Raw genomic sequence first — 27,075 nt, 5'->3', positions numbered from 1 at the left:
TTAAAGAGGTGTTTTTGAATAAGTGAAGAGTCTTCATTCATCTTAAGTGTTTGAGTAGAGAAGTGTGTGAACTTAGAAAAGAATATGAAACAGAAAAAGCAATATTCTCTTGAACACCATAAAGAAAATTTTTCAAAATTAAGAATCAAGTGGGTGCTGTAGCTTAGCTCGTTAAAGCACCTGTCTAGTAAACAGGAGATCCTGAGTTCAACTCTCAGCAGTGTCTTGCTTTTCTCATTGGTTTTTAACAAATCATTTTCATTTGGTCTTATTCCGATACAATTAAAATATAAAAGTCTGATTCATCTTACTGTTGAACAGATCATCTTAAACCTTATAAAAACCCAAGTATTTTCAAGATTATAGAATGATTACTGTTTTTGCAAAATGAAAAAAATACATATCTATGAGAAAGACGTAGATGAAATTTCTACCTAGATTGGAGCAATAGTAATACCTTTATGAAAAAAAATTGTAAAGAATTCAAGAAATGAAATTGAGTTTTATAAGAGTACCTGTTTATTAAAACATATTAATCCTTGCGTAGTGATTGACTATCTTTTCGTGTTTAAGATTACAATACATATAAAGAAGAATTTATAGCAGAAAACACATTTGCATCATCAACAATAAATTATTGATGCATTTTTTTACTATTACCGTTGGTGCTGTGGCTTAGTGGTTAAAGCTCCTGTCTCGTAAACAGGAAATCCTGAGTTCAAATCTCAGCAGCACCTAACTGTTTTCTCCATGCTTTCCGAATAATTTTCATCAAACACATGTTGAATACAATTTAAGAATAAACATCTGGTTCTATGAACTTTAGAATAAGTTATCTTAAAAATTAAATAAAATGATTGGTATTGTGAAGATTTTTGTAGGAATGCATTGACTGAAATAGAGAAAAGAAAATGACAAAGAACAAGATAGAGGTGAATGATCACTCTATTGTTGAATTCAACTAATCCATTCTTCAGCAAGGTATATTTTAAAATGATATGAATAGGGTAAACTTCAAATTAGAGAGGTGTTTTTGAATAAGTGAAGAGTCTTCATTCATCTTAAGTGTTTGAGTAGAGAAGTGTGTGAACTTAGAAAAGAATATGAAAGTGAAAAAGCAATATTCTCTTGAACACCATAAAGCAAATTTTTCAAAATTAAGAATCAAGTGGGTGCTGTGGCTTAGCTCGTTAAAGCACCTGTCTAGTAAACAGGAGATCCTGAGTTCAACTCTCAGCAGTGTCTTGCTTTTCTCATTGTCATTTAACAAATCATTTTCATTTGGTCTTATTCCGATACAATTAAAATATAAAAGTCTGATTCATCTTACTGTTGAACAGATCATCTCAAACCTTATAAAAACCCAAGTATTTTCAAGATTATAGAATGATTACTGTTATTGCAAAATGAAAAAAATACATATCTATGAGAAAGACGTAGATGAAATTTCTACCTAGATTGGAGCAATAGTAATACCTTTATGTAAAAAAACGTGTAAAGAATTCAAGAAATCAAATTGAGTTTTATAAGAGTACCTGTTTATTAAAACATATTAATCATTGCGTAGTGATTGAGTATCTTTTCGTGTTTAAGATTACAATACATATAAAGAAGAATTTATAGCAGAAAACACATTTTCCTCATCAACAATAAATTATTTATGCATTTTTTACTATTTACGTTGGTGCTGTGGCTTAGTGGTTAAAACGCCTGTCTCGTAAACAGGAAATCCTGAGTTCAAATCTCAGCAGCACCTAACTGTTTTCTCCATGCTTTCCGAATAATTTTCATCAAACACATGTTGAATACAATTTAAGAATAAACATCTGGTTCTATGAACTTTAGAATAAGTTATCTTAAAAATTAAATAAAATGATTGGTATTGTGAAGATTTTTGTAGGAATGCATTGACTGAAATAGAGAAAAGAAAATGACAAAGAACAAGATAGAGGTGAATGATCACTCTATTGTTGAATTCAACTAATCCATTCTTCAGCAAGGTATATTTTAAAATGATATGAATAGGGTAAACTTCAAATTAGAGAGGTGTTTTTGAATAAGTGAAGAGTCTTCATTCATCTTAAGTGTTTGAGTAGAGAAGTGTGTGAACTTAGAAAAGAATATGAAAGTGAAAAAGCAATATTCTCTTGAACACCATAAAGAAAATTTTTCAAAATTAAGAATCAAGTGGGTGCTGTGGCTTAGCTCGTTAAAGCACCTGTCTAGTAAACAGGAGATCCTGAGTTCAACTCTCAGCAGTGTCTTGCTTTTCTCATTGTCATTTAACAAATCATTTTCATTTGGTCTTATTCCGATACAATTAAAATATAAAAGTCTGATTCATCTTACTGTTGAACAGATCATCTTAAACCTTATAAAAACCCAAGTATTTTCAAGATTATAGAATGATTACTGTTATTGCAAAATGAAAAAAATACATATCTATGAGAAAGACGTAGATGAAATTTCTACCTAGATTGGAGCAATAGTAATACCTTTATGAAAAAAAACTTGTAAAGAATTCAAGAAATCAAATTGAGTTTTATAAGAGTACCTGTTTATTAAAACATATTAATCCTTGTGTAGTGATTGAGTATCTTTTCGTGTTTAAGATTACAATACATATAAAGAAGAATTTATAGCAGAAAACACATTTTCATCATCAACAATAAATGATTTATGCATTTTTTTACTATTACCGTTGGTGCTGTGGCTTAGTGGTTAAAGCTCCTGTCTCGTAAACATGAAATCCTGAGTTCAAATCTCAGCAGCACCTAATTGTTTTCTCCATGCTTTCCAAATAATTTTCATCAAACAAGTGTTGAATACAATTTAAGAATAAACATCTGGTTCTATGAACTTTAGAATAAGTTATCTTAAAAATTAAATAAAATGCTTAGTATTGTGAAGATTTTTGTAGGAATGCATTGACTGAAATAGGGAAAAGAAACTGACAAAGAACAAGATAGAGGTGAATGATCACTCTATTTTTGAATTCAACTAATCCATTCTTCAGCAAGGTATATTTTAAAATGATATGAATAGGGTAAAATTCAAATTAGAGAGGTGTTTTTGAATAAGTGAAGAGTCTTCATTCATCTTGTGATTGAGTAGAGAAGTGTGTGAACTTAGAAAAGAATATGAAAGTGAAAAAGCAATATTCTCTTGAACACCATAAAGAAAATTGTTTCAAAATTAAGAATCAAGTGGGTGCTGTGGCTTAGCTCGTTAAAGCACCTGTCTAGTAAACAGGAGATCCTGAGTTCAACTCTCAGCAGTGTCTTGCTTTTCTCATTGTTATTTAACAAATCATTTTCATTTGGTCTTATTGCGATACAATTAAAATATAAAAGTCTGATTCATCTTACTGTTGAACAGATCATCTTAAACCTTATAAAAACCCAAGTATTTTCGAGATTATAGAATGATTACTGTTTTTGCAAAATGAAAAAAATACATATCTATGAGAAAGACGTAGATGAAATTTCTACCTAGATTGGAGCAATAGTAATACCTTTATGAAAAAAAATTGTAAAGAATTCAAGAAATGAAATTGAGTTTTATAAGAGTACCTGTTTATTAAAACATATTAATCCTTGCGTAGTGATTGACTATCTTTTCGTGTTTAAGATTACAATACATATAAAGAAGAATTTATAGCAGAAAACACATTTTCATCATCAACAATAAATTATTTATGCATTTTTTACTATTAACGTTGGTGCTGTGGCTTAGTGGTTAAAACGCCTGTCTCGTAAACAGGAAATCCTGAGTTCAAATCTCAGCAGCACCTAACTGTTTTCTCCATGCTTTCCGAATAATTTTCATCAAACACATGTTGAATACAATTTAAGAATAAACATCTGGTTCTATGAACTTTAGAATAAGTCATCTTAAAAATTAAATAAAATGATTGGTATTGTGAAGATTTTTGTAGGAATGCATTGACTGAAATAGAGAAAAGAAAATGACAAAGAACAAGATAGAGGTGAATGATCACTCTATTGTTGAATTCAACTAATCCATTCTTCAGCAAGGTATATTTTAAAATGATATGAATAGGGTAAACTTCAAATTAGAGAGGTGTTTTTGAATAAGTGAAGAGTCTTCATTCATCTTAAGTGTTTGAGTAGAGAAGTGTGTGAACTTAGAAAAGAATATGAAAGTGAAAAAGCAATATTCTCTTGAACACCATAAAGAAAATTTTTCAAAATTAAGAATCAAGTGGGTGCTGTGGCTTAGCTCGTTAAAGCACCTGTCTAGTAAACAGGAGATCCTGAGTTCAAATCTCAGCAGCACCTAATTGTTTTCTCCATGCTTTCCAAATAATTTTCATCAAACAAGTGTTGAATACAATTTAAGAATAAACATCTGGTTCTATGAACTTTAGAATAAGTTATCTTAAAAATTAAATAAAATGCTTAGTATTGTGAAGATTTTTGTAGGAATGCATTGACTGAAATAGGGAAAAGAAACTGACAAAGAACAAGATAGAGGTGAATGATCACTCTATTTTTGAATTCAACTAATCCATTCTTCAGCAAGGTATATTTTAAAATGATATGAATAGGGTAAAATTCAAATTAGAGAGGTGTTTTTGAATAAGTGAAGAGTCTTCATTCATCTTAAGTGTTTGAGTAGAGAAGTGTGTGATCTTAGAAAAGAATATGAAACTGAAAAAGCAATATTCTCTTGAACACCATAAAGAAAATTTTTCAAAATTAAGAATCAAGTGGGTGCTGTAGCTTAGCTCGTTAAAGCACCTGTCTAGTAAACAGGAGATCCTGAGTTCAACTCTCAGCAGTGTCTTGCTTTTCTCATTGTTATTTAACAAATCATTTTCATTTGGTCTTATTGCGATACAATTAAAATATAAAAGTCTGATTCATCTTACTGTTGAACAGATCATCTTAAACCTTATAAAAACCCAAGTATTTTCGAGATTATAGAATGATTACTGTTTTTGCAAAATGAAAAAAATACATATCTATGAGAAAGACGTAGATGAAATTTCTACCTAGATTGGAGCAATAGTAATACCTTTATGAAAAAAAATTGTAAAGAATTCAAGAAATGAAATTGAGTTTTATAAGAGTACCTGTTTATTAAAACATATTAATCCTTGCGTAGTGATTGACTATCTTTTCGTGTTTAAGATTACAATACATATAAAGAAGAATTTATAGCAGAAAACACATTTTCATCATCAACAATAAATTATTTATGCATTTTTTACTATTAACGTTGGTGCTGTGGCTTAGTGGTTAAAACGCCTGTCTCGTAAACAGGAAATCCTGAGTTCAAATCTCAGCAGCACCTAACTGTTTTCTCCATGCTTTCCGAATAATTTTCATCAAACACATGTTGAATACAATTTAAGAATAAACATCTGGTTCTATGAACTTTAGAATAAGTCATCTTAAAAATTAAATAAAATGATTGGTATTGTGAAGATTTTTGTAGGAATGCATTGACTGAAATAGAGAAAAGAAAATGACAAAGAACAAGATAGAGGTGAATGATCACTCTATTGTTGAATTCAACTAATCCATTCTTCAGCAAGGTATATTTTAAAATGATATGAATAGGGTAAACTTCAAATTAGAGAGGTGTTTTTGAATAAGTGAAGAGTCTTCATTCATCTTAAGTGTTTGAGTAGAGAAGTGTGTGAACTTAGAAAAGAATATGAAAGTGAAAAAGCAATATTCTCTTGAACACCATAAAGAAAATTTTTCAAAATTAAGAATCAAGTGGGTGCTGTGGCTTAGCTCGTTAAAGCACCTGTCTAGTAAACAGGCGATCCTGAGTTCAACTCTCAGCAGTGTCTTGCTTTTCTCATTGTCATTTAACAAATCATTTTCATTTGGTCTTATTCCGATACAATTAAAATATAAAAGTCTGATTCATCTTACTGTTGAACAGATCATCTTAAACCTTATAAAAACCCAAGTATTTTCAAGATTATAGAATGATTACTGTTATTGCAAAATGAAAAAAATACATATCTATGAGAAAGACGTAGATGAAATTTCTACCTAGATTGGAGCAATAGTAATACCTTTATGAAAAAAAACTTGTAAAGAATTCAAGAAATCAAATTGAGTTTTATAAGAGTACCTGTTTATTAAAACATATTAATCCTTGCGTAGTGATTGAGTATCTTTTCGTGTTTAAGATTACAATACATATAAAGAAGAATTTATAGCAGAAAACACATTTTCATCATCAACAATAAATGATTTATGCATTTTTTTACTATTACCGTTGGTGCTGTGGCTTAGTGGTTAAAGCTCCTGTCTCGTAAACATGAAATCCTGAGTTCAAATCTTAGCAGAACCTAATTGTTTTCTCCATGCTTTCCAAATAATTTTCATCAAACAAGTGTTGAATACAATTTAAGAATAAACATCTGGTTCTATGAACTTTAGAATAAGTTATCTTAAAAATTAAATAAAATGCTTAGTATTGTGAAGATTTTTGTAGGAATGCATTGACTGAAATAGGGAAAAGAAAATGACAAAGAACAAGATAGAGCTGAATGATCACTCTATTTTTGAATTCAACTAATCCATTCTTCAGCAAGGTATATTTTAAAATGATATGAATAGGGTAAAATTCAAATTAGAGAGGTGTTTTTGAAGAAGTGAAGAGTCTTCATTCATCTTAAGTGTTTGAGTAGAGAAGTGTGTGAACTTAGAAAAGAATATGAAACTGAAAAAGCAATATTCTCTTGAACACCATAAAGAAAAGTGTTTCAAAACTCACAATCAACTGGGTGCTGTGGCTTAGCTGGTTAAAGCGCCTGTCTAGTAAACAGGAGATCCTGAGTTCAACTCTCAGCAGCGCCTTGCTTTTCTCATTGTTATATAACAAATCATTTTCATTAGGTCTTATTCCGATACAATTAAAATATAAAAGTCTGATTCATCTTACTGTTGAAAAGATCATCTTAAACCTTATAAAAACCCAAGTATTTTCAAGATTATAGAATGAATACTGTTATTGCAAAATGAAAAAAAAATACATATCTATGAGAAAAACGTAGATGAAATTTCTACCTAGATTTGAGCAATATTAATACCTTCATGAATAAAATTGTAAAGAATTCAAGAAATGAAATTGGGTTTTATAAGAGTACCTGTTTATTAAAACATATCAATCCTTCGCTAGTGATTGAGTATCTTTTCGTGTTTAAGATTACAATACATATAAAGAAGAATTTATAGCAGAAAACACATTTTCATCATCAACAATAAATTATTTATGCATTTCTTACTATTAACGTTGGTGCTGTGGCTTAGTGGTTAAAGCGCCTGTCTCGTAACCAGGAAATCCTGAGTTCAATTCTCAGCAGCACCTAACTGTTTTCTCCATGCTTTCTGGATAATTGTCATCAAACAAGTGTTGAATACCATTTAAGAATAAACATCTGGTTCTATGAACTTTAGAATAAGTTATCTTAAAAATTAAATAAAATGCTTGGTATTGTGAAGATTTTTGTAGGAATGCATTGACTGAAAAAGGGAAAAGAAAATGTCAAAGAACAAGATAGAGGTGAATGATCACTCTATTGTTGAATTCAACTAATCCATTCTTCAGCAAGGTATATTTTAAAATGATATGAATAGGGTCAACTTCAAATTAGAGAGTTGTTTTTGAATAAGTGAAGAGTCTTCATTCATCTTGTGATTGAGTAGAGAAGTGTGTGAACTTAGAAAAGAATATGAAAGTGAAAAAGCAATATTCTCTTGAACACCATAAAGAAAATTGTTTCAAAATTAAGAATCAAGTGGGTGCTGTGGCTTAGCTCGTTAAAGCACCTGTCTAGTAAACAGGAGATCCTGAGTTCAACTCTCAGCAGTGTCTTGCTTTTCTCATTGTTATTTAACAAATCATTTTCATTTGGTCTTATTCCGATACAATTAAAATATAAAAGTCTGATTCATCTTACTGTTGAACAGATCATCTTAAACCTTATAAAAACCCAAGTATTTTCAAGATTATAGAATGATTACTGTTATTGCAAAATGAAAAAAATACATATCTATGAGAAAGACGTAGATGAAATTTCTACCTAGATTGGAGCAATAGTAATACCTTTATGAAAAAAATTGTATAGAATTCAAGAAATGAAATTGAGTTTTATAAGAGTACCTGTTTATTAAAACATATTAATCCTTGCATAGTGATTGTGTATCTTTTCATGTTTAAGATTACAATACATATAAAGAAGAATTTATAGCAGGAAACACATTTTCATCATCAACAATAAATTATTCATGCATTTTTTACTGTTAAAGTTGGCGCTGTGGCTTAGTGGTTAAAGCGCCTGTCTCATAAACAGGAAATCCTGAGTTCAAATCTCAGCAGCACCTAACTGTTTTCTCCATGCTTTCCGAATAATTTTCATCAAACAAGTGTTGAATACAATTTAAGAATAAACATCTGGTTCTATGAACTTTAGAATAAGTTATCTTAAAAATTAAATAAAATGCTTGGTATTGTGAAGATTTTTGTAGGAATGCATTGACTGAAATAGGGAAAAGAAAATGACAAAGAACAAGATAGAGGTGAATGATCACTCTATTGTTGAATTCAACTAATCCATCCTTCAGCAAGGTATATTTTAAAATGATATGAATAGGGTAAACTTCAAATTAGAGAGGTGTTTTTGAATAAGTGAAGAGTCTTCATTCATCTTAAGTGTTTGAGTAGAGAAGTGTGTGAACTTAGAAAAGAATATGAAAGTGAAAAAGCAATATTCTCTTGAACACCATAAAGAAAAGTGTTTCAAAACTAAGAATCAAGTGGGTGCTGTGGCTTAGCTGGTTAAAGCGCCTGTCTAGTAAACAGGAGATCCTGAGGTCAACTCTCAGCAGTATCTTGCTTTTCTCATTGTTATTTAACAAATCATTTTCATTAGGTCTTATTCCGATACAATTAAAATATTAAAAGTCTGATTCATCTTACTGTTGAACAGATCATCTTAAACCTTATAAAAACCCAAGTATTTTCAAGATTATAGAATGAATACTGTTATTGCAAAATGAAAAAAACGACATATCTATGAGAAAGACGTAGATGAAATTTCTACCTAGATTTGAGCAATATTAATACCTTCATGAAAAAAAGTTGTAAAGAATTCAGGAAATGAAATTAGGTTTTATAAGAGTACCTGTTTATTAAAACATATTAATCCTTGCGTAGTGATTGAGTATCTTTTCCTGTTTAAGATTACAATACATATAAAGAAGAATTTATAGCAGAAAACACATTTTCATCATCAACAATAAATTAATTATGCATTTTTTACTATTAACGTTGTTGCTGTGGCTTGGTGGTTAAAGCGACTGTCTCGTAAACAGGAAATCCTGAGTTAAAATCTCAGCAGCACCTAACTGTTTTCTCCATGCTTTCCGAATAATTTTCATCAAACAAGTGTTGAATACAATTTAAGAATAAACATCTGGTTCTATGAACTTTAGAATAAGTTATCTTAAAAATTAAATAAAATGCTTGGTATTGTGAAGATTTTTGTAGGAATGCATTGACTGAAATAGGGAAAAGAAAATTACAAAGAACAAGATAGAGGTGAATGATCACTCTATTGTTGAATTCAACTAATCCATTCTTTAGCAAGGTATATTTTAAAATGATATGAATAGGGTAAACTTCAAATTAGAGAGGTGTTTTTGAATAAGTGAAGAGTCTTCATTCATCTTGTGTTTGAGTAGAGAAGTGTGTGAACTTAGAAAAGAATATGAAAGTGAAAAAGCAATATTCTCTTGAACACCATAAAGAAAATTGTTTCAAAATTAAGAATCAAGTGGGTGCTGTGGCTTAGCTCGTTAAAGCACCTGTCTAGTAAACAGGAGATCCTGAGTTCAACTCTCAGCAGTGTCTTGCTTTTCTCATTGTTATTTAACAAATCATTTTCATTTGGTCTTATTCCGATACAATTAAAATATAAAAGTCTGATTCATCTTACTGTTGAACAGATCATCTTAAACCTTATAAAAACCCAAGTATTTTCAAGATTATAGAATGATTACTGTTATTGCAAAATGAAAAAAATACATATCTATGTGAAAGACGTAGATGAAATTTCTACCTAGATTGGAGCAATAGTAATACCTTTATGTAAAAAAACTTGTAAAGAATTCAAGAAATCAAATTGAGTTTTATAAGAGTACCTGTTTATTAAAACATATTAATCCTTGCGTAGTGATTGAGTATCTTTTCGTGTTTAAGATTACAATACATATAAAGAAGAATTTATAGCAGAAAACACATTTTCATCATCAACAATAAATGATTTATGCATTTTTTTACTATTACCGTTGGTGCTGTGGCTTAGTGGTTAAAGCTCCTGTCTCGTAAACAAGAAATCCTGAGTTCAAATCTCAGCAGCACCTAATTGTTTTCTCCATGCTTTCCAAATAATTTTCATCAAACAAGTGTTGAATACAATTTAAGAATAAACATCTGGTTCTATGAACTTTAGAATAAGTTATCTTAAAAATTAAATAAAATGCTTAGTATTGTGAAGATTTTTGTAGGAATGCATTGACTGAAATAGGGAAAAGAAACTGACAAAGAACAAGATAGAGGTGAATGATCACTCTATTTTTGAATTCAACTAATCCATTCTTCAGCAAGGTATATTTTAAAATGATATGAATAGGGTAAAATTCAAATTAGAGAGGTGTTTTTGAATAAGTGAAGAGTCTTCATTCATCTTAAGTGTTTGAGTAGAGAAGTGTGTGAACTTAGAAAAGAATATGAAACTGAAAAAGCAATATTCTCTTGAACACCATAAAGAAAATTTTTCAAAATTAAGAATCAAGTGGGTGCTGTAGCTTAGCTCGTTAAAGCACCTGTCTAGTAAACAGGAGATCCTGAGTTCAACTCTCAGCAGTGTCTTGCTTTTCTCATTGTTATTTAACAAATCATTTTCATTTGGTCTTATTGCGATACAATTAAAATATAAAAGTCTGATTCATCTTACTGTTGAACAGATCATCTTAAACCTTATAAAAACCCAAGTATTTTCAAGATTATAGAATGATTACTGTTTTTGCAAAATGAAAAAAATACATATCTATGAGAAAGACGTAGATGAAATTTCTACCTAGATTGGAGCAATAGTAATACCTTTATGAAAAAAATTTGTAAAGAATTCAAGAAATGAAATTGAGTTTTATAAGAGTACCTGTTTATTAAAACATATTAATCCTTGCGTAGTGATTGACTATCTTTTCGTGTTTAAGATTACAATACATATAAAGAAGAATTTATAGCAGAAAACACATTTTCATCATCAACAATAAATTATTTATGCATTTTTTACTATTAACGTTGGTGCTGTGGCTTAGTGGTTAAAACGCCTGTCTCGTAAACAGGAAATCCTGAGTTCAAATCTCAGCAGCACCTAACTGTTTTCTCCATGCTTTCCGAATAATTTTCATCAAACACATGTTGAATACAATTTAAGAATAAACATCTGGTTCTATGAACTTTAGAATAAGTTATCTTAAAAATTAAATAAAATGATTGGTATTGTGAAGATTTTTGTAGGAATGCATTGACTGAAATAGAGAAAAGAAAATGACAAAGAACAAGATAGAGGTGAATGATCACTCTATTGTTGAATTCAACTAATCCATTCTTCAGCAAGGTATATTTTAAAATGATATGAATAGGGTAAACTTCAAATTAGAGAGGTGTTTTTGAATAAGTGAAGAGTCTTCATTCATCTTAAGTGTTTGAGTAGAGAAGTGTGTGAACTTAGAAAAGAATATGAAAGTGAAAAAGCAATATTCTCTTGAACACCATAAAGAAAATTTTTCAAAATTAAGAATCAAGTGGGTGCTGTGGCTTAGCTCGTTAAAGCACCTGTCTAGTAAACAGGAGATCCTGAGTTCAACTCTCAGCAGTGTCTTGCTTTTCTCATTGTCATTTAACAAATCATTTTCATTTGGTCTTATTTCGATACAATTAAAATATAAAAGTCTGATTCATCTTACTGTTGAACAGATCATCTTAAACCTTATAAAAACCCAAGTATTTTCAAGATTATAGAATGATTACTGTTATTGCAAAATGAAAAAAAATACATATCTATGAGAAAGACGTAGATGAAATTTCTACCTAGATTGGAGCAATAGTAATACCTTTATGAAAAAAAACTTGTAAAGAATTCAAGAAATCAAATTGAGTTTTATAAGAGTACCTGTTTATTAAAACATATTAATCCTTGCGTAGTGATTGAGTATCTTTTCATGTTTAAGATTACAATACATATAAAGAAGAATTTATAGCAGAAAACACATTTTCATCATCAACAATAAATGATTTATGCATTTTTTTACTATTACCGTTGGTGCTGTGGCTTAGTGGTTAAAGCTCCTGTCTCGTAAACATGAAATCCTGAGTTCAAATCTCAGCAGAACCTAATTGTTTTCTCCATGCTTTCCAAATAATTTTCATCAAACAAGTGTTGAATACAATTTAAAAATAAACATCTGGTTCTATGAACTTTAGAATAAGTTATCTTAAAAATTAAATAAAATGCTTAGTATTGTGAAGATTTTTGTAGGAATGCATTGACTGAAATAGGGAAAAGAAAATGACAAAGAACAAGATAGAGGTGAATGATCACTCTATTTTTGAATTCAACTAATCCATTCTTCAGCAAGGTATATTTTAAAATGATATGAATAGGGTAAAATTCAAATTAAAGAGGTGTTTTTGAATAAGTGAAGAGTCTTCATTCATCTTAAGTGTTTGAGTAGAGAAGTGTGTGAACTTAGAAAAGAATATGAAACTGAAAAAGCAATATTCTCTTGAACACCATAAAGAAAATTTTTCAAAATTAAGAATCAAGTGGGTGCTGTAGCTTAGCTCGTTAAAGCACCTGTCTAGTAAACAGGAGATCCTGAGTTCAACTCTCAGCAGTGTCTTGCTTTTCTCATTGGTTTTTAACAAATCATTTTCATTTGGTCTTATTCCGATACAATTAAAATATAAAAGTCTGATTCATCTTACTGTTGAACAGATCATCTTAAACCTTATAAAAACCCAAGTATTTTCAAGATTATAGAATGATTACTGTTTTTGCAAAATGAAAAAAATACATATCTATGAGAAAGACGTAGATGAAATTTCTACCTAGATTGGAGCAATAGTAATACCTTTATGAAAAAAAATTGTAAAGAATTCAAGAAATGAAATTGAGTTTTATAAGAGTACCTGTTTATTAAAACATATTAATCCTTGCGTAGTGATTGACTATCTTTTCGTGTTTAAGATTACAATACATATAAAGAAGAATTTATAGCAGAAAACACATTTGCATCATCAACAATAAATTATTGATGCATTTTTTTACTATTACCGTTGGTGCTGTGGCTTAGTGGTTAAAGCTCCTGTCTCGTAAACAGGAAATCCTGAGTTCAAATCTCAGCAGCACCTAATTGTTTTCTCCATGCTTTCCAAATAATTTTCATCAAACAAGTGTTGAATACAATTTAAGAATAAACATCTGGTTCTATGAACTTTAGAATAAGTTATCTTAACAATTAAATAAAATGATTGGTATTGTGAAGATTTTTGTAGGAATGCATTGACTGAAATAGGGAAAAGAAAATGACAAAGAACAAGATAGAGGTGAATGATCACTCTATTGTTGAATTCAACTAATCCATTCTTCAGCAAGGTATAGTTTAAAATGATATGCATAGGGTAAACTTCAAATTAGAGAGGTGTTTTTGAATAAATGAAGAGTCTTCATTCATCTTAAGTGTTTGAGTAGAGAAGTGTGTGAACTTAGAAAAGAATATGAAAGTGAAAAAGCAATATTCTCTTGAACACCATAAAGAAAAGTGTTTCAAAACTAACAATCAACTGGGTGCTGTGGATTAGCTGGTTAAAGCGCCTGTCTAGTAAACAGGAGATCCTGAGTTCAACTCTCAGCAGTGCCTTGCTTTTCTCATTGTTATATAACAAATCATTTTCATTAGGTCTTATTCCGATACAATTAAAATATAAAAGTCTGATTCATCTTAGTGTTGAAAAGATCATCTTAAACCTTATAAAAACCCAAGTATTTTCAAGATTATAGAATGAATACTGTTATTGCAAAATGAAAAAAATACATATCTATGAGAAAGACGTAGATGAAATTTCTACCTAGATTGGAGCAATAGTAATACCTTTATGAAAAAAAAATGTAAAGAATTCAAGAAATGAAATTGAGTTTTATAAGAGTACCTGTTTATTAAAACATATTAATCCTTGCGTAGTGATTGAGTATTTTTTCGTGTTTAAGATTACAATACATATAAAGAAGAATTTATAGCAGAAAACACATTTTCATCATCAACAATAAATGATTTATGCATTTTTTTACTATTACCGTTGGTGCTGTGGCTTAGTGTTTAAAGCGCCTGTCTCGTAACCAGGAAATACTGAGTTCAATTCTCAGCAGCACCTAACTGTTTTCTCCATGCTTTCCGAATAATTTTCATCAAACAAGTGTTGAATACAATTTAAGAATAAACATCTGGTTCTATGAACTTTAGAATAAGTTATCTTAAAAATTAAATAAAATGCTTGGTATTGTGAAGATTTTTGTAGGAATGCATTGACTGAAATAGGGAAAAGAAAATGTCAAAGAACAAGATAGAGGTGAATGATCACCCTATCGTTGAATTCAACTAATCCATTCTTTAGCAAGGTATATTTTAAATTGATATGAATAGGGTAAACTTCAAATTAGAGAGGTGTTTTTGAATAAGTGAAGAGTCTTCATTCATCTTAAGTGTTTGAGTAGAGAAGTGTGTGAACTTAGAAAAGAATATGAAAGTGAAAAAGCAATATTCTCTTGAACAACATAAAGAAAATTTTTCAAAATTAAGAATCAAGTGGGTGCTGTGGCTTAGCTCGTTAAAGCACCTGTCTAGTAAACAGAAGATCCTGAGTTCAACTCTCAGCAGTGTCTTGCTTTTCTCATTGTTATTTAACAAATCATTTTCATTTGGTCTTATTCCGATACAATTAAAATATAAAAGTCTGATTCATCTTACTGTTGAACAGATCATCTTAAACCTTATAAAAACCCAAGTATTTTCAGGATTATAGAATGATTACTGTTATTGCAAAATGAAAAAAATACATATCTATGAGAAAGACGTAGATGAAATTTCTACCTAGATTTGAGCAATATTAATGCCTTCATGAATAAAATTGTAAAGAATTCAAGAAATGAAATTGGGTTTTATAAGAGTACCTGTTTATTAAAACATATTAATCCTTGCGTAGTGATTGAGTATCTTTTCGTGTTTAAGATTACAATACATATAAAGAAGAATTTATAGCAGAAAACACATTTTCATCATCAACAATAAATTATTTATGCATTTTTTACTATTAACGTTGGTGCTGTGGCTTAGTGGTTAAAGCACCTGTCTCGTAAACAGGAAATCCTGAGTTCAAATCTCAGCAGCACCTAACTGTTTTCTCCATGCTTTCCGAATAATTTTCATCAAACACATGTTGAATACAATTTAAGAATAAACATCTGGTTCTATGAACTTTAGAATAAGTTATCTTAACAATTAAATAAAATGATTGGTATTGTGAAGATTTTTGTAGGAATGCATTGACTGAAATAGGGAAAAGAAAATGACAAAGAACAAGATAGAGGTGAATGATCACTCTATTGTTGAATTCAACTAATCCATTCTTCAGCAAGGTATAGTTTAAAATGATATAAATAGGGTAAACTTCAAATTAGAGAGGTGTTTTTGAATAAATGAAGAGTCTTCATTCATCTTAAGTGTTTGAGTAGAGAAGTGTGTGAACTTAGAAAAGAATATGAAAGTGAAAAAGCAATATTCTCTTGAACACCATAAAGAAAAGTGTTTCAAAACTAACAATCAACTGGGTGCTGTGGATTAGCTAGTTAAAGCGCCTGTCTAGTAAACAGGAGATCCTGCGTTCAACTCTCAGCAGTGCCTTGCTTTTCTCATTGTTATATAACAAATCATTTTCATTAGGTCTTATTCCGATACAATTAAAATATAAAAGTCTGATTCATCTTAGTGTTGAAAAGATCATCTTAAACCTTATAAAAACCCAAGTATTTTCAAGATTATAGAATGAATACTGTTATTGCAAAATAAAAAAAAATACATATCTATGAGAAAGACTAGATGAAATTTCTACCTAGATTTGAGCAATATTAATACCTTCATGAATAAAATTGTAAAGAATTCAAGAAATGAAATTGGGTTTTATAAGAGTACCTGTTTATTAAAACATATTAATCCTTCGCTAGTGATTGAGTATCTTTTCGTGTTTAAGATTACAATACATATAAAGAAGAATTTATAGCAGAAAACACATTTTCATCATCAACAATAAATTATTTATGCATTTTTTACTATTAACGTTGGTGCTGTGGCTTAGTGGTTAAAGCGCCTGTCTCGTAACCAGGAAATCCTGAGTTCAATTCTCAGCAGCACCTAACTGTTTTCTCCATGCTTTCCGAATAATTTTCATCAAACAAGTGTTGAATACAATTTAAGAATAAACATCTGGTTCTATGAACTTTAGAATAAGTTATCTTAAAAATTAAATAAAATGCTTGGTATTGTGAAGATTTTTGTAGGAATGCATTGACTGAAATAGGGAAAAGAAAATGTCAAAGAACAAGATAGAGGTGAATGATCACCCTATCGTTGAATTCAACTAATCCATTCTTTAGCAAGGTATATTTTAAATTGATATGAATAGGGTAAACTTCAAATTAGAGAGGTGTTTTTGAATAAGTGAAGAGTCTTCATTCATCTTAAGTGTTTGAGTAGAGAAGTGTGTGAACTTAGAAAAGAATATGAAAGTGAAAAAGCAATATTCTCTTGAACAACATAAAGAAAATTTTTCAAAATTAAGAATCAAGTGGGTGCTGTGGCTTAGCTCGTTAAAGCACCTGTCTAGTAAACAGAAGATCCTGAGTTCAACTCTCAGCAGTGTCTTGCTTTTCTCATTGTTATTTAACAAATCATTTTCATTTGGTCTTATTCCGATACAATTAAAATATAAAAGTCTGATTCATCTTACTGTTGAACAGATCATCTTAAACCTTATAAAAACCCAAGTATTTTCAGGATTATAGAATGATTACTGTTATTGCAAAATGAAAAAAATACATATCTATGAGAAAGACGTAGATGAAATTTCTACCTAGATTTGAGCAATATTAATGCCTTCATGAATAAAATTGTAAAGAATTCAAGAAATGAAATTGGGTTTTATAAGAGTACCTGTTTATTAAAACATATTAATCCTTGCGTAGTGATTGAGTATCTTTTCGTGTTTAAGATTACAATACATATAAAGAAGAATTTATAGCAGAAAACACATTTTCATCATCAACAATAAATTATTTATGCATTTTTTACTATTAACGTTGGTGCTGTGGCTTAGTGGTTAAAGCACCTGTCTCGTAAACAGGAAATCCTGAGTTCAAATCTCAGCAGCACCTAACTGTTTTCTCCATGCTTTCCGAATAATTTTCATCAAACACATGTTGAATACAATTTAAGAATAAACATCTGGTTCTATGAACTTTAGAATAAGTTATCTTAACAATTAAATAAAATGATTGGTATTGTGAAGATTTTTGTAGGAATGCATTGACTGAAATAGGGAAAAGAAAATGACAAAGAACAAGATAGAGGTGAATGATCACTCTATTGTTGAATTCAACTAATCCATTCTTCAGCAAGGTATAGTTTAAAATGATATAAATAGGGTAAACTTCAAATTAGAGAGGTGTTTTTGAATAAATGAAGAGTCTTCATTCATCTTAAGTGTTTGAGTAGAGAAGTGTGTGAACTTAGAAAAGAATATGAAAGTGAAAAAGCAATATTCTCTTGAACACCATAAAGAAAAGTGTTTCAAAACTAACAATCAACTGGGTGCTGTGGATTAGCTAGTTAAAGCGCCTGTCTAGTAAACAGGAGATCCTGCGTTCAACTCTCAGCAGTGCCTTGCTTTTCTCATTGTTATATAACAAATCATTTTCATTAGGTCTTATTCCGATACAATTAAAATATAAAAGTCTGATTCATCTTAGTGTTGAAAAGATCATCTTAAACCTTATAAAAACCCAAGTATTTTCAAGATTATAGAATGAATACTGTTATTGCAAAATAAAAAAAAATACATATCTATGAGAAAGACTAGATGAAATTTCTACCTAGATTTGAGCAATATTAATACCTTCATGAATAAAATTGTAAAGAATTCAAGAAATGAAATTGGGTTTTATAAGAGTACCTGTTTATTAAAACATATTAATCCTTCGCTAGTGATTGAGTATCTTTTCGTGTTTAAGATTACAATACATATAAAGAAGAATTTATAGCAGAAAACACATTTTCATCATCAACAATAAATTATTTATGCATTTTTTACTATTAACGTTGGTGCTGTGGCTTAGTGGTTAAAGCGCCTGTCTCGTAACCAGGAAATCCTGAGTTCAATTCTCAGCAGCACCTAACTGTTTTCTCCATGCTTTCCGAATAATTTTCATCAAACAAGTGTTGAATACAATTTAAGAATAAACATCTGGTTCTATGAACTTTAGAATAAGTTATCTTAAAAATTAAATAAAATGCTTGGTATTGTGAAGATTTTTGTAGGAATGCATTGACTGAAATAGGGAAAAGAAAATGTCAAAGAACAAGATAGAGGTGAATGATCACTCTATTGTTGAATTCAACTAATCCATTCTTCAGCAAGGTATATTTTAAAATGATATGAATAGGGTAAACTTCAAATTAGAGAGGTGTTTTTGAATAAGTGAAGAGTCTTCATTCATCTTAAGTGTTTGAGTAGAGAAGTGTGTGAACTTAGAAAAGAATATGAAAGTGAAAAAGCAATATTCTCTTGAACACCATAAAGAAAATTTTTCAAAATTAAGAATCAAGTGGGTGCTGTGGCTTAGCTCGTTAGAGCACCTGTCTAGTAAACAGGAGATCCTGAGTTCAACTCTCAGCAGTGTCTTGCTTTTCTCATTGTCATTTAACAAATCATTTTCATTTGGTCTTATTCCGATACAATTAAAATATAAAAGTCTGATTCATCTTACTGTTGAACAGATCATCTTAAACCTTATAAAAACCCAAGTATTTTCAAGATTATAGAATGATTACTGTTATTGCAAAATGAAAAAAATACATATCTATGAGAAAGACGTAGATGAAATTTCTACCTAGATTGGAGCAATAGTAATACCTTTATGAAAAAAAACTTGTAAAGAATTCAAGAAATCAAATTGAGTTTTATAAGAGTACCTGTTTATTAAAACATATTAATCCTTGCGTAGTGATTGAGTATCTTTTCATGTTTAAGATTACAATACATATAACGAAGAATTAATAGCAGAAAACACATTTTCATCATCAACAATAAATGATTTATGCATTTTTTTACTATTACTGTTGGTGCTGTGGCTTAGTGGTTAAAGCTCCTGTCTCGTAAACATGAAATCCTGAGTTCAAATCTCAGCAGAACCTAATTGTTTTCTCCATGCTTTCCAAATAATTTTCATCAAACAAGTGTTGAATACAATTTAAGAATAAACATCTGGTTCTATGAACTTTAGAATAAGTTATCTTAAAAATTAAATAAAATGCTTAGTATTGTGAAGATTTTTGTAGGAATGCATTGACTGAAATAGGGAAAAGAAAATGACAAAGAACAAGATAGAGGTGAATGATCACTCTATTTTTGAATTCAACTAATCCATTCTTCAGCAAGGTATATTTTAAAATGATATGAATAGGGTAAAATTCAAATTAGAGAGGTGTTTTTGAATAAGTGAAGAGTCTTCATTCATCTTAAGTGTTTGAGTGGAGAAGTGTGTGGACTTAGAAAAGAATATGAAAGTGAAAAAGCAATATTCTCTTGAACACCATAAAGAAAAGTGTTTCAAAATTAAGAATCAAATGGGTGCTGTGGCTTAGCTGGTTAAAGCGCCTGTCTAGTAAACAGGAGATCCTGAGTTCAACTCTCAGCAGCTCCTTGGTTTTCTCATTGTTATATAACAAATCATTTTCATTAGGTCTTATTCTGATACAATTAAAATATAAAAGTCTGATTCATCTTACTGTTGAAAAGATCATCTTAAACCTTATAAAAACCCAAGTATTTTCAAGATTATAGAATGAATACTGTTATTGCAAAATGAAAAAAATACATATCTATGAGAAAGACGTAGATGAAATTTCTACCTAGATTTGAGCAATATTAATACCTTCATGAATAAAATTGTAAAGAATTCAAGAAATGAAATTGGGTTTTATAAGAGTACCTGTTTATTAAAACATATTAATCCTTGCGTAGTGATTGAGTATCTTTTCGTGTTTAAGATTACAATACATATAAAGAAGAATTTATAGCAGAAAACACATTTTCATCATCAACAATAAATTATTTATGCATTTTTTACTATTAACGTTGGTGCTGTGGCTTAGTGGTTAAAGCACCTGTCTCGTAAACAGGAAATCCTGAGTTCAAATCTCAGCAGCACCTAACTGTTTTCTCCATGCTTTCCTAATAATTTTCATCAAACACATGTTGAATACAATTTAAGAATAAACATCTGGTTCTATGAACTTTAGAATAAGTTATCTTAACAATTAAATAAAATGATTGGTATTGTGAAGATTTTTGTAGGAATGCATTGACTGAAATAGGGAAAAGAAAATGACAAAGAACAAGATAGAGGTGAATGATCACTCTATTGTTGAATTCAACTAATCCATTCTTCAGCAAGGTATAGTTTAAAATGATATAAATAGGGTAAACTTCAAATTAGAGAGGTGTTTTTGAATAAATGAAGAGTCTTCATTCATCTTAAGTGTTTGAGTAGAGAAGTGTGTGAACTTAGAAAAGAATATGAAAGTGAAAAAGCAATATTCTCTTGAACACCATAAAGAAAAGTGTTTCAAAACTAACAATCAACTGGGTGCTGTGGATTAGCTAGTTAAAGCGCCTGTCTAGTAAACAGGAGATCCTGCGTTCAACTCTCAGCAGTGCCTTGCTTTTCTCATTGTTATATAACAAATCATTTTCATTAGGTCTTATTCTGATACAATTAAAATATAAAAGTCTGATTCATCTTAGTGTTGAAAAGATCATCTTAAACCTTATACAAACCCAAGTATTTTCAAGATTATAGAATGAATACTGTTATTGCAAAATAAAAAAAAATACATATCTATGAGAAAGACTAGATGAAATTTCTACCTAGATTTGAGCAATATTAATACCTTCATGAATAAAATTGTAAAGAATTCAAGAAATGAAATTGGGTTTTATAAGAGTACCTGTTTATTAAAACATATTAATCCTTCGCTAGTGATTGAGTATCTTTTCGTGTTTAAGATTACAATACATATAAAGAAGAATTTATAGCAGAAAACACATTTTCATCATCAACAATAAATTATTTATGCATTTTTTACTATTAACGTTGGTGCTGTGGCTTAGTGGTTAAAGCGCCTGTCTCGTAACCAGGAAATCCTGAGTTCAATTCTCAGCAGCACCTAACTGTTTTCTCCATGCTTTCCGAATAATTTCCATCAAACAAGTGTTGAATACAATTTAAGAATAAACATCTGGTTCTATGAACTTTAGAATAAGTTATCTTAAAAATTAAATAAAATGCTTGGTATTGTGAAGATTTTTGTAGGAATGCATTGACTGAAATAGGGAAAAGAAAATGTCAAAGAACAAGATAGAGGTGAATGATCACTCTATTGTTGAATTCAACTAATCCATTCTTCAGCAAGGTATATTTTAAAATGATATGAATAGGGTAAACTTCAAATTAGAGAGGTCTTTTTGAATAAGTGAAGAGTCTTCATTCATCTTAAGTGTTTGAGTAGAGAAGTGTGTGAACTTAGAAAAGAATATGAAAGTGAAAAAGCAATATTCTCTTGAACACCATAAAGAAAATTTTTCAAAATTAAGAATCAAGTGGGTGCTGTGGCTTAGCTCGTTAGAGCACCTGTCTAGTAAACAGGAGATCCTGAGTTCAACTCTCAGCAGTGTCTTGCTTTTCTCATTGTCATTTAACAAATCATTTTCATTTGGTCTTATTCCGATACAATTAAAATATAAAAGTCTGATTCATCTTACTGTTGAACAGATCATCTTAAACCTTATAAAAACCCAAGTATTTTCAAGATTATAGAATGATTACTGTTATTGCAAAATGAAAAAAATACATATCTATGAGAAAGACGTAGATGAAATTTCTACCTAGATTGGAGCAATAGTAATACCTTTATGAAAAAAAACTTGTAAAGAATTCAAGAAATCAAATTGAGTTTTATAAGAGTACCTGTTTATTAAAACATATTAATCCTTGCGTAGTGATTGAGTATCTTTTCATGTTTAAGATTACAATACATATAACGAAGAATTAATAGCAGAAAACACATTTTCATCATCAACAATAAATGATTTATGCATTTTTTTACTATTACTGTTGGTGCTGTGGCTTAGTGGTTAAAGCTCCTATCTCGTAAACATGAAATCCTGAGTTCAAATCTCAGCAGAACCTAATTGTTTTCTCCAGGCTTTCCAAATAATTTTCATCAAACAAGTGTTGAATACAATTTAAGAATAAACATCTGGTTCTATGAACTTTAGAATAAGTTATCTTAAAAATTAAATAAAATGCTTAGTATTGTGAAGATTTTTGTAGGAATGCATTGACTGAAATAGGGAAAAGAAAATGACAAAGAACAAGATAGAGGTGAATGATCACTCTATTTTTGAATTCAACTAATCCATTCTTCAGCAAGGTATATTTTAAAATGATATGAATAGGGTAAAATTCTAATTAGAGAGGTGTTTTTGAATAAGTGAAGAGTCTTCATTCATCTTAAGTGTTTGAGTGGAGAAGTGTGTGGACTTAGAAAAGAATATGAAAGTGAAAAAGCAATATTCTCTTGAACACCATAAAGAAAAGTGTTTCAAAATTAAGAATCAAGTGGGTGCTGTGGCTTAGCTGGTTAAAGCGCCTGTCCAGTAAACAGGAGATCCTGAGCTCAACTCTCAGCAGTGCCTTGCTTTTCTCATTTTTATATAACAAATCATTTTCATTAGGTCTTATTCCGATACAATTAAAATATAAAAGTCTGATTCATCTTACTGTTGAACAGATCATCTTAAACCTTATAAAAAGCCAAGAATTTTCAAGATTATAGAATGAATACAGTTATTGCAAAATGAAAAAATACATATCTATGAGAAAGAAGTAGATGAAATTTCTACCTAGATTTGAGCAATATTAATACCTTCATGAAAAAAATTGTAAAGAATTCAAGAAATGAAATTGGGTTTTATAAGAGTACCTGGTTATTAAAACATATTAATCCTTGCGTAGTGATTGAGTATCTTTTCGTGTTTAAGATTACAATACATATAAAGAAGAATTTATAGCAGAAAACACATTTTCATCATCAACAATAAATTATTTATGCATTTTTTACTATTAACGTTGGTGCTGTGGCTTAGTGGTTAAAGCACCTGTCTCGTAAACAGAAAATCCTGAGTTCAAATCTCAGCAGCACCTAACTGTTTTCTCCATGCTTTCCGAATAATTTTCATCAAACACATGTTAAATACAATTTAAGAATAAACATCTGGTTCTATGAACTTTAGAATAAGTTATCTTAACAATTAAATAAAATGATTGGTATTGTGAAGATTTTTGTAGGAATGCATTGACTGAAATAGGGAAAAGAAAATGACAAAGAACAAGATAGAGGTGAATGATCACTCTATTGTTGAATTCAACTAATCCATTCTTCAGCAAGGTATAGTTTAAAATGATATGAATAGGGTAAACTTCAAATTAGAGAGGTGTTTTTGAATAAATGAAGAGTCTTCATTCATCTTAAGTGTTTGAGTAGAGAAGTGTGTGAACTTAGAAAAGAATATGAAAGTGAAAAAGCAATATTCTCTTGAACACCATAAAGAAAAGTGTTTCAAAACTAACAATCAACTGGGTGCTGTGGATTAGCTGGTTAAAGCGCCTGTCTAGCAAACAGGAGATCCTGAGTTCAACTCTCAGCAGTGCCTTGCTTTTCTCATTGTTATATAACAAATCATTTTCATTAGGTCTTATTCCGATACAATTAAAATATAAAAGTCTGATTCATCTTAGTGTTGAAAAGATCATCTTAAACCTTATAAAAACCCAAGTATTTTCAAGATTATAGAATGAATACTGTTATTGCAAAATGAAAAAAAAATACATATCTATGAGAAAGACGTAGATGAAATTTCTACCTAGATTTGAGCAATATTAATACCTTCATGAATAAAATTGTAAAGAATTCAAGAAATGAAATTGGGTTTTATAAGAGTACCTGTTTATTAAAACATATTAATCCTTCGCTAGTGATTGAGTATCTTTTCGTGTTTAAGATTACAATACATATAAAGAAGAATTTATAGCAGAAAACACATTTTCATCATCAACAATAAATTATTTATGCATTTTTTACTATTAACGTTGGTGCTGTGGCTTAGTGGTTAAAGCGCCTGTCTCGTAACCAGGAAATCCTGAGTTCAATTCTCAGCAGCACCTAACTGTTTTCTCCATGCTTTCCGAATAATTTTCATCAAACAAGTGTTGAATACAATTTAAGAATAAACATCTGGTTCTATGAACTTTAGAATAAGTTATCTTAAAAATTAAATAAAATGCTTGGTATTGTGAAGATTTTTGTAGGAATGCATTGACTGAAATAGGGAAAAGAAAATGTCAAAGAACAAGATAGAGGTGAATGATCACTCTATCGTTGAATTCAACTAATCCATTCTTTAGCAAGGTATATTTTAAATTGATATGAATAGGGTAACCTTCAAATTAGAGAGGTGTTTTTGAATAAGTGAAGAGTCTTCATTCATCTTAAGTGTTTGAGTAGAGAAGTGTGTGAACTTAGAAAAGAATATGAAAGTGAAAAAGCAATATTCTCTTGAACAACATAAAGAAAATTTTTCAAAATTAAGAATCAAGTGGGTGCTGTGGCTTAGCTCGTTAAAGCACCTGTCTAGTAAACAGGAGATCCTGAGTTCAACTCTCAGCAGTGTCTTGCTTTTCTCATTGTTATTTAATAAATCATTTTCATTAGGTCTTATTCCGATACAATTAAAATATAAAAGTCTGATTCATCTTAGTGTTGAAAAGATCATCTTAAACCTTATAAAAACCCAAGTATTTTCAAGATTATAGAATGAATACTGTTATTGCAAAATGAAAAAAAAATACATATCTATGAGAAAGACGTAGATGAAATTTCTACCTAGATTTGAGCAATATTAATACCTTCATGAATAAAATTGTAAAGAATTCAAGAAATGAAATTGGGTTTTATAAGAGTACCTGTTTATTAAAACATATTAATCCTTGTGTAGTGATTAAGTATCTTTTCGTGTTTAAGATTACAATACATATAAAGAAGAATTTATAGCAGAAAACACATTTTCATCATCAACAAATAATTATTTATGCATTTTTTACTATTAACGTTGGTGCTGTGGCTTAGTGGTTAAAGCGCCTGTCTCATAACCAGGAAATCCTGAGTTCAATTCTCAGCAGCACCTAACTGTTTTCTCCATGCTTTCCGAATAATTTTCATCAAACAAGTGTTGAATACAATTTAAGAATAAACATCTGGTTCTATGAACTTTAGAATAAGTTATCTTAAAAATTAAATAAAATGCTTGGTATTGTGAAGATTTTTGTAGGAATGCATTGACTGAAATAGGGAAAAGAAAATGTCAAAGAACAAGATAGAGGTGAATGATCACTCTATCGTTGAATTCAACTAATCCATTCTTTAGCAAGGTATATTTTAAATTGATATGAATAGGGTAAACTTCAAATTAGAGAGGTGTTTTTGAATAAGTGAAGAGTCTTCATTCATCTTAAGTGTTTGAGTAGAGAAGTGTGTGAACTTAGAAAAGAATATGAAAGTGAAAAAGCAATATTCCCTTGAACACCATAAAGAAAAGTGTTTCAAAATTAAGAATCAAGTGGGTGCTGTGGCTTAGCTGGTTGAAGCGCCTGCCTAGTAAACGGGAGATCCTGAGATCAACTCTCAGTAGCGCCTTGCTTTTCTCATTGTTATATAACAAATCATTTTCATTAGGTCTTATTCCGATACAATTTAAATATAAAAGTCTGATTCATCTTACTGTTAAAAAGATCATCTTAAACCTTATAAAAACCAAAGTATATTCAAGATTATAGAATGAATACTGTTATTGCAAAATGAAAAAAACTACATATCTATGAGAAAGACGTAGATGAAATTTCTACCTAGATTTGAGCAATATTAATACCTTCATGAATAAAATTGTAAAGAATTCAATAAATGAAATTGGGTTTTATAAGAGTACCTGTTTATTAAAACATATTAATCCTTGCGTAGTGATTGAGTATCTTTTCGTGTTTAAGATTACAATACATATAAACAAGAATTTATAGCAGAAAACACATTTTCATCATCAACAATAAATTATTTATGCATTTTTTACTATTAACGTTGGTGCTGTGGCTTAGTGGTTAAAGCCCCTGTCTCGTAAACAGGAAATCCTGAGTTCAAATCTCAGCAGCACCTAACTGTTTTCTCCATGCTTTCCGAATAATTTTCATCAAACACATGTTGAATACAATTTAAGAATAAACATCTGGTTCTATGAACTTTAGAATAAGTTATCTTAACAATTAAATAAAATGATTGGTATTGTGAAGATTTTTGTAGGAATGCATTGACTGAAATAGGGAAAAGAAAATGACAAAGAACAAGATAGAGGTGAATGATCACTCTATTGTTGAATTCAACTAATCCATTCTTCAGCAAGGTATAGTTTAAAATGATATGAATAGGGTAAACTTCAAATTAGAGAGGTGTTTTTGAATAAATGAAGAGTCTTCATTCATCTTAAGTGTTTGAGTAGAGAAGTGTGTGAACTTAGAAA

At 29.8% G+C, this 27,075-nt stretch overlaps 22 non-coding genes across 22 annotated transcripts; all 22 read left to right on the top strand.

Annotated features, from left to right (window-relative positions):
* The first annotated feature begins 664 nt into the window (after positions 1 to 664).
* Positions 665 to 737, top strand: TRNAT-CGU (transfer RNA threonine (anticodon CGU)). Its single transcript has one exon. It is a non-coding gene; the product is annotated as a tRNA-Thr (tRNA).
* Positions 738 to 1,683: 946 nt separating this feature from the next.
* On the top strand, positions 1,684 to 1,756 carry TRNAT-CGU (transfer RNA threonine (anticodon CGU)). Its single transcript has one exon. It is a non-coding gene; the product is annotated as a tRNA-Thr (tRNA).
* Positions 1,757 to 2,703: 947 nt separating this feature from the next.
* On the top strand, positions 2,704 to 2,776 carry TRNAT-CGU (transfer RNA threonine (anticodon CGU)). The gene has a single exon. It is a non-coding gene; the product is annotated as a tRNA-Thr (tRNA).
* A 944-nt stretch (positions 2,777 to 3,720) lies between these two features.
* On the top strand, positions 3,721 to 3,793 carry TRNAT-CGU (transfer RNA threonine (anticodon CGU)). The gene has a single exon. It is a non-coding gene; the product is annotated as a tRNA-Thr (tRNA).
* A 434-nt stretch (positions 3,794 to 4,227) lies between these two features.
* TRNAT-AGU (transfer RNA threonine (anticodon AGU)) lies at positions 4,228 to 4,301 on the top strand. Its single transcript has one exon. It is a non-coding gene; the product is annotated as a tRNA-Thr (tRNA).
* Positions 4,302 to 5,246: 945 nt separating this feature from the next.
* TRNAT-CGU (transfer RNA threonine (anticodon CGU)) lies at positions 5,247 to 5,319 on the top strand. The gene has a single exon. It is a non-coding gene; the product is annotated as a tRNA-Thr (tRNA).
* A 1,455-nt stretch (positions 5,320 to 6,774) lies between these two features.
* Positions 6,775 to 6,848, top strand: TRNAT-AGU (transfer RNA threonine (anticodon AGU)). Its single transcript has one exon. It is a non-coding gene; the product is annotated as a tRNA-Thr (tRNA).
* A 438-nt stretch (positions 6,849 to 7,286) lies between these two features.
* Positions 7,287 to 7,359, top strand: TRNAT-CGU (transfer RNA threonine (anticodon CGU)). The gene has a single exon. It is a non-coding gene; the product is annotated as a tRNA-Thr (tRNA).
* Positions 7,360 to 8,302: 943 nt separating this feature from the next.
* Positions 8,303 to 8,375, top strand: TRNAM-CAU (transfer RNA methionine (anticodon CAU)). The gene has a single exon. It is a non-coding gene; the product is annotated as a tRNA-Met (tRNA).
* A 2,985-nt stretch (positions 8,376 to 11,360) lies between these two features.
* Positions 11,361 to 11,433, top strand: TRNAT-CGU (transfer RNA threonine (anticodon CGU)). Its single transcript has one exon. It is a non-coding gene; the product is annotated as a tRNA-Thr (tRNA).
* Positions 11,434 to 13,400: 1,967 nt separating this feature from the next.
* On the top strand, positions 13,401 to 13,473 carry TRNAT-CGU (transfer RNA threonine (anticodon CGU)). The gene has a single exon. It is a non-coding gene; the product is annotated as a tRNA-Thr (tRNA).
* A 1,964-nt stretch (positions 13,474 to 15,437) lies between these two features.
* On the top strand, positions 15,438 to 15,510 carry TRNAT-CGU (transfer RNA threonine (anticodon CGU)). Its single transcript has one exon. It is a non-coding gene; the product is annotated as a tRNA-Thr (tRNA).
* A 945-nt stretch (positions 15,511 to 16,455) lies between these two features.
* On the top strand, positions 16,456 to 16,528 carry TRNAT-CGU (transfer RNA threonine (anticodon CGU)). Its single transcript has one exon. It is a non-coding gene; the product is annotated as a tRNA-Thr (tRNA).
* A 944-nt stretch (positions 16,529 to 17,472) lies between these two features.
* Positions 17,473 to 17,545, top strand: TRNAT-CGU (transfer RNA threonine (anticodon CGU)). Its single transcript has one exon. It is a non-coding gene; the product is annotated as a tRNA-Thr (tRNA).
* Positions 17,546 to 18,490: 945 nt separating this feature from the next.
* Positions 18,491 to 18,563, top strand: TRNAT-CGU (transfer RNA threonine (anticodon CGU)). Its single transcript has one exon. It is a non-coding gene; the product is annotated as a tRNA-Thr (tRNA).
* A 1,455-nt stretch (positions 18,564 to 20,018) lies between these two features.
* Positions 20,019 to 20,092, top strand: TRNAT-AGU (transfer RNA threonine (anticodon AGU)). Its single transcript has one exon. It is a non-coding gene; the product is annotated as a tRNA-Thr (tRNA).
* Positions 20,093 to 20,528: 436 nt separating this feature from the next.
* Positions 20,529 to 20,601, top strand: TRNAT-CGU (transfer RNA threonine (anticodon CGU)). The gene has a single exon. It is a non-coding gene; the product is annotated as a tRNA-Thr (tRNA).
* A 945-nt stretch (positions 20,602 to 21,546) lies between these two features.
* Positions 21,547 to 21,619, top strand: TRNAT-CGU (transfer RNA threonine (anticodon CGU)). The gene has a single exon. It is a non-coding gene; the product is annotated as a tRNA-Thr (tRNA).
* Positions 21,620 to 23,583: 1,964 nt separating this feature from the next.
* Positions 23,584 to 23,656, top strand: TRNAT-CGU (transfer RNA threonine (anticodon CGU)). Its single transcript has one exon. It is a non-coding gene; the product is annotated as a tRNA-Thr (tRNA).
* A 947-nt stretch (positions 23,657 to 24,603) lies between these two features.
* Positions 24,604 to 24,676, top strand: TRNAT-CGU (transfer RNA threonine (anticodon CGU)). Its single transcript has one exon. It is a non-coding gene; the product is annotated as a tRNA-Thr (tRNA).
* Positions 24,677 to 25,622: 946 nt separating this feature from the next.
* On the top strand, positions 25,623 to 25,695 carry TRNAM-CAU (transfer RNA methionine (anticodon CAU)). The gene has a single exon. It is a non-coding gene; the product is annotated as a tRNA-Met (tRNA).
* Positions 25,696 to 26,641: 946 nt separating this feature from the next.
* On the top strand, positions 26,642 to 26,714 carry TRNAT-CGU (transfer RNA threonine (anticodon CGU)). The gene has a single exon. It is a non-coding gene; the product is annotated as a tRNA-Thr (tRNA).
* The last annotated feature ends 361 nt before the right edge of the window (positions 26,715 to 27,075 follow it).

Source organism: Lissotriton vulgaris, chromosome 12 (assembly GCF_964263255.1).
Source record: "Lissotriton vulgaris chromosome 12, aLisVul1.2, whole genome shotgun sequence".
Taxonomy (NCBI): domain Eukaryota; kingdom Metazoa; phylum Chordata; class Amphibia; order Caudata; family Salamandridae; genus Lissotriton; species Lissotriton vulgaris.
The sequence above is the reverse complement of the archived record's forward strand: the minus strand, read 5'-3'. Positions and strand labels throughout refer to the sequence as shown.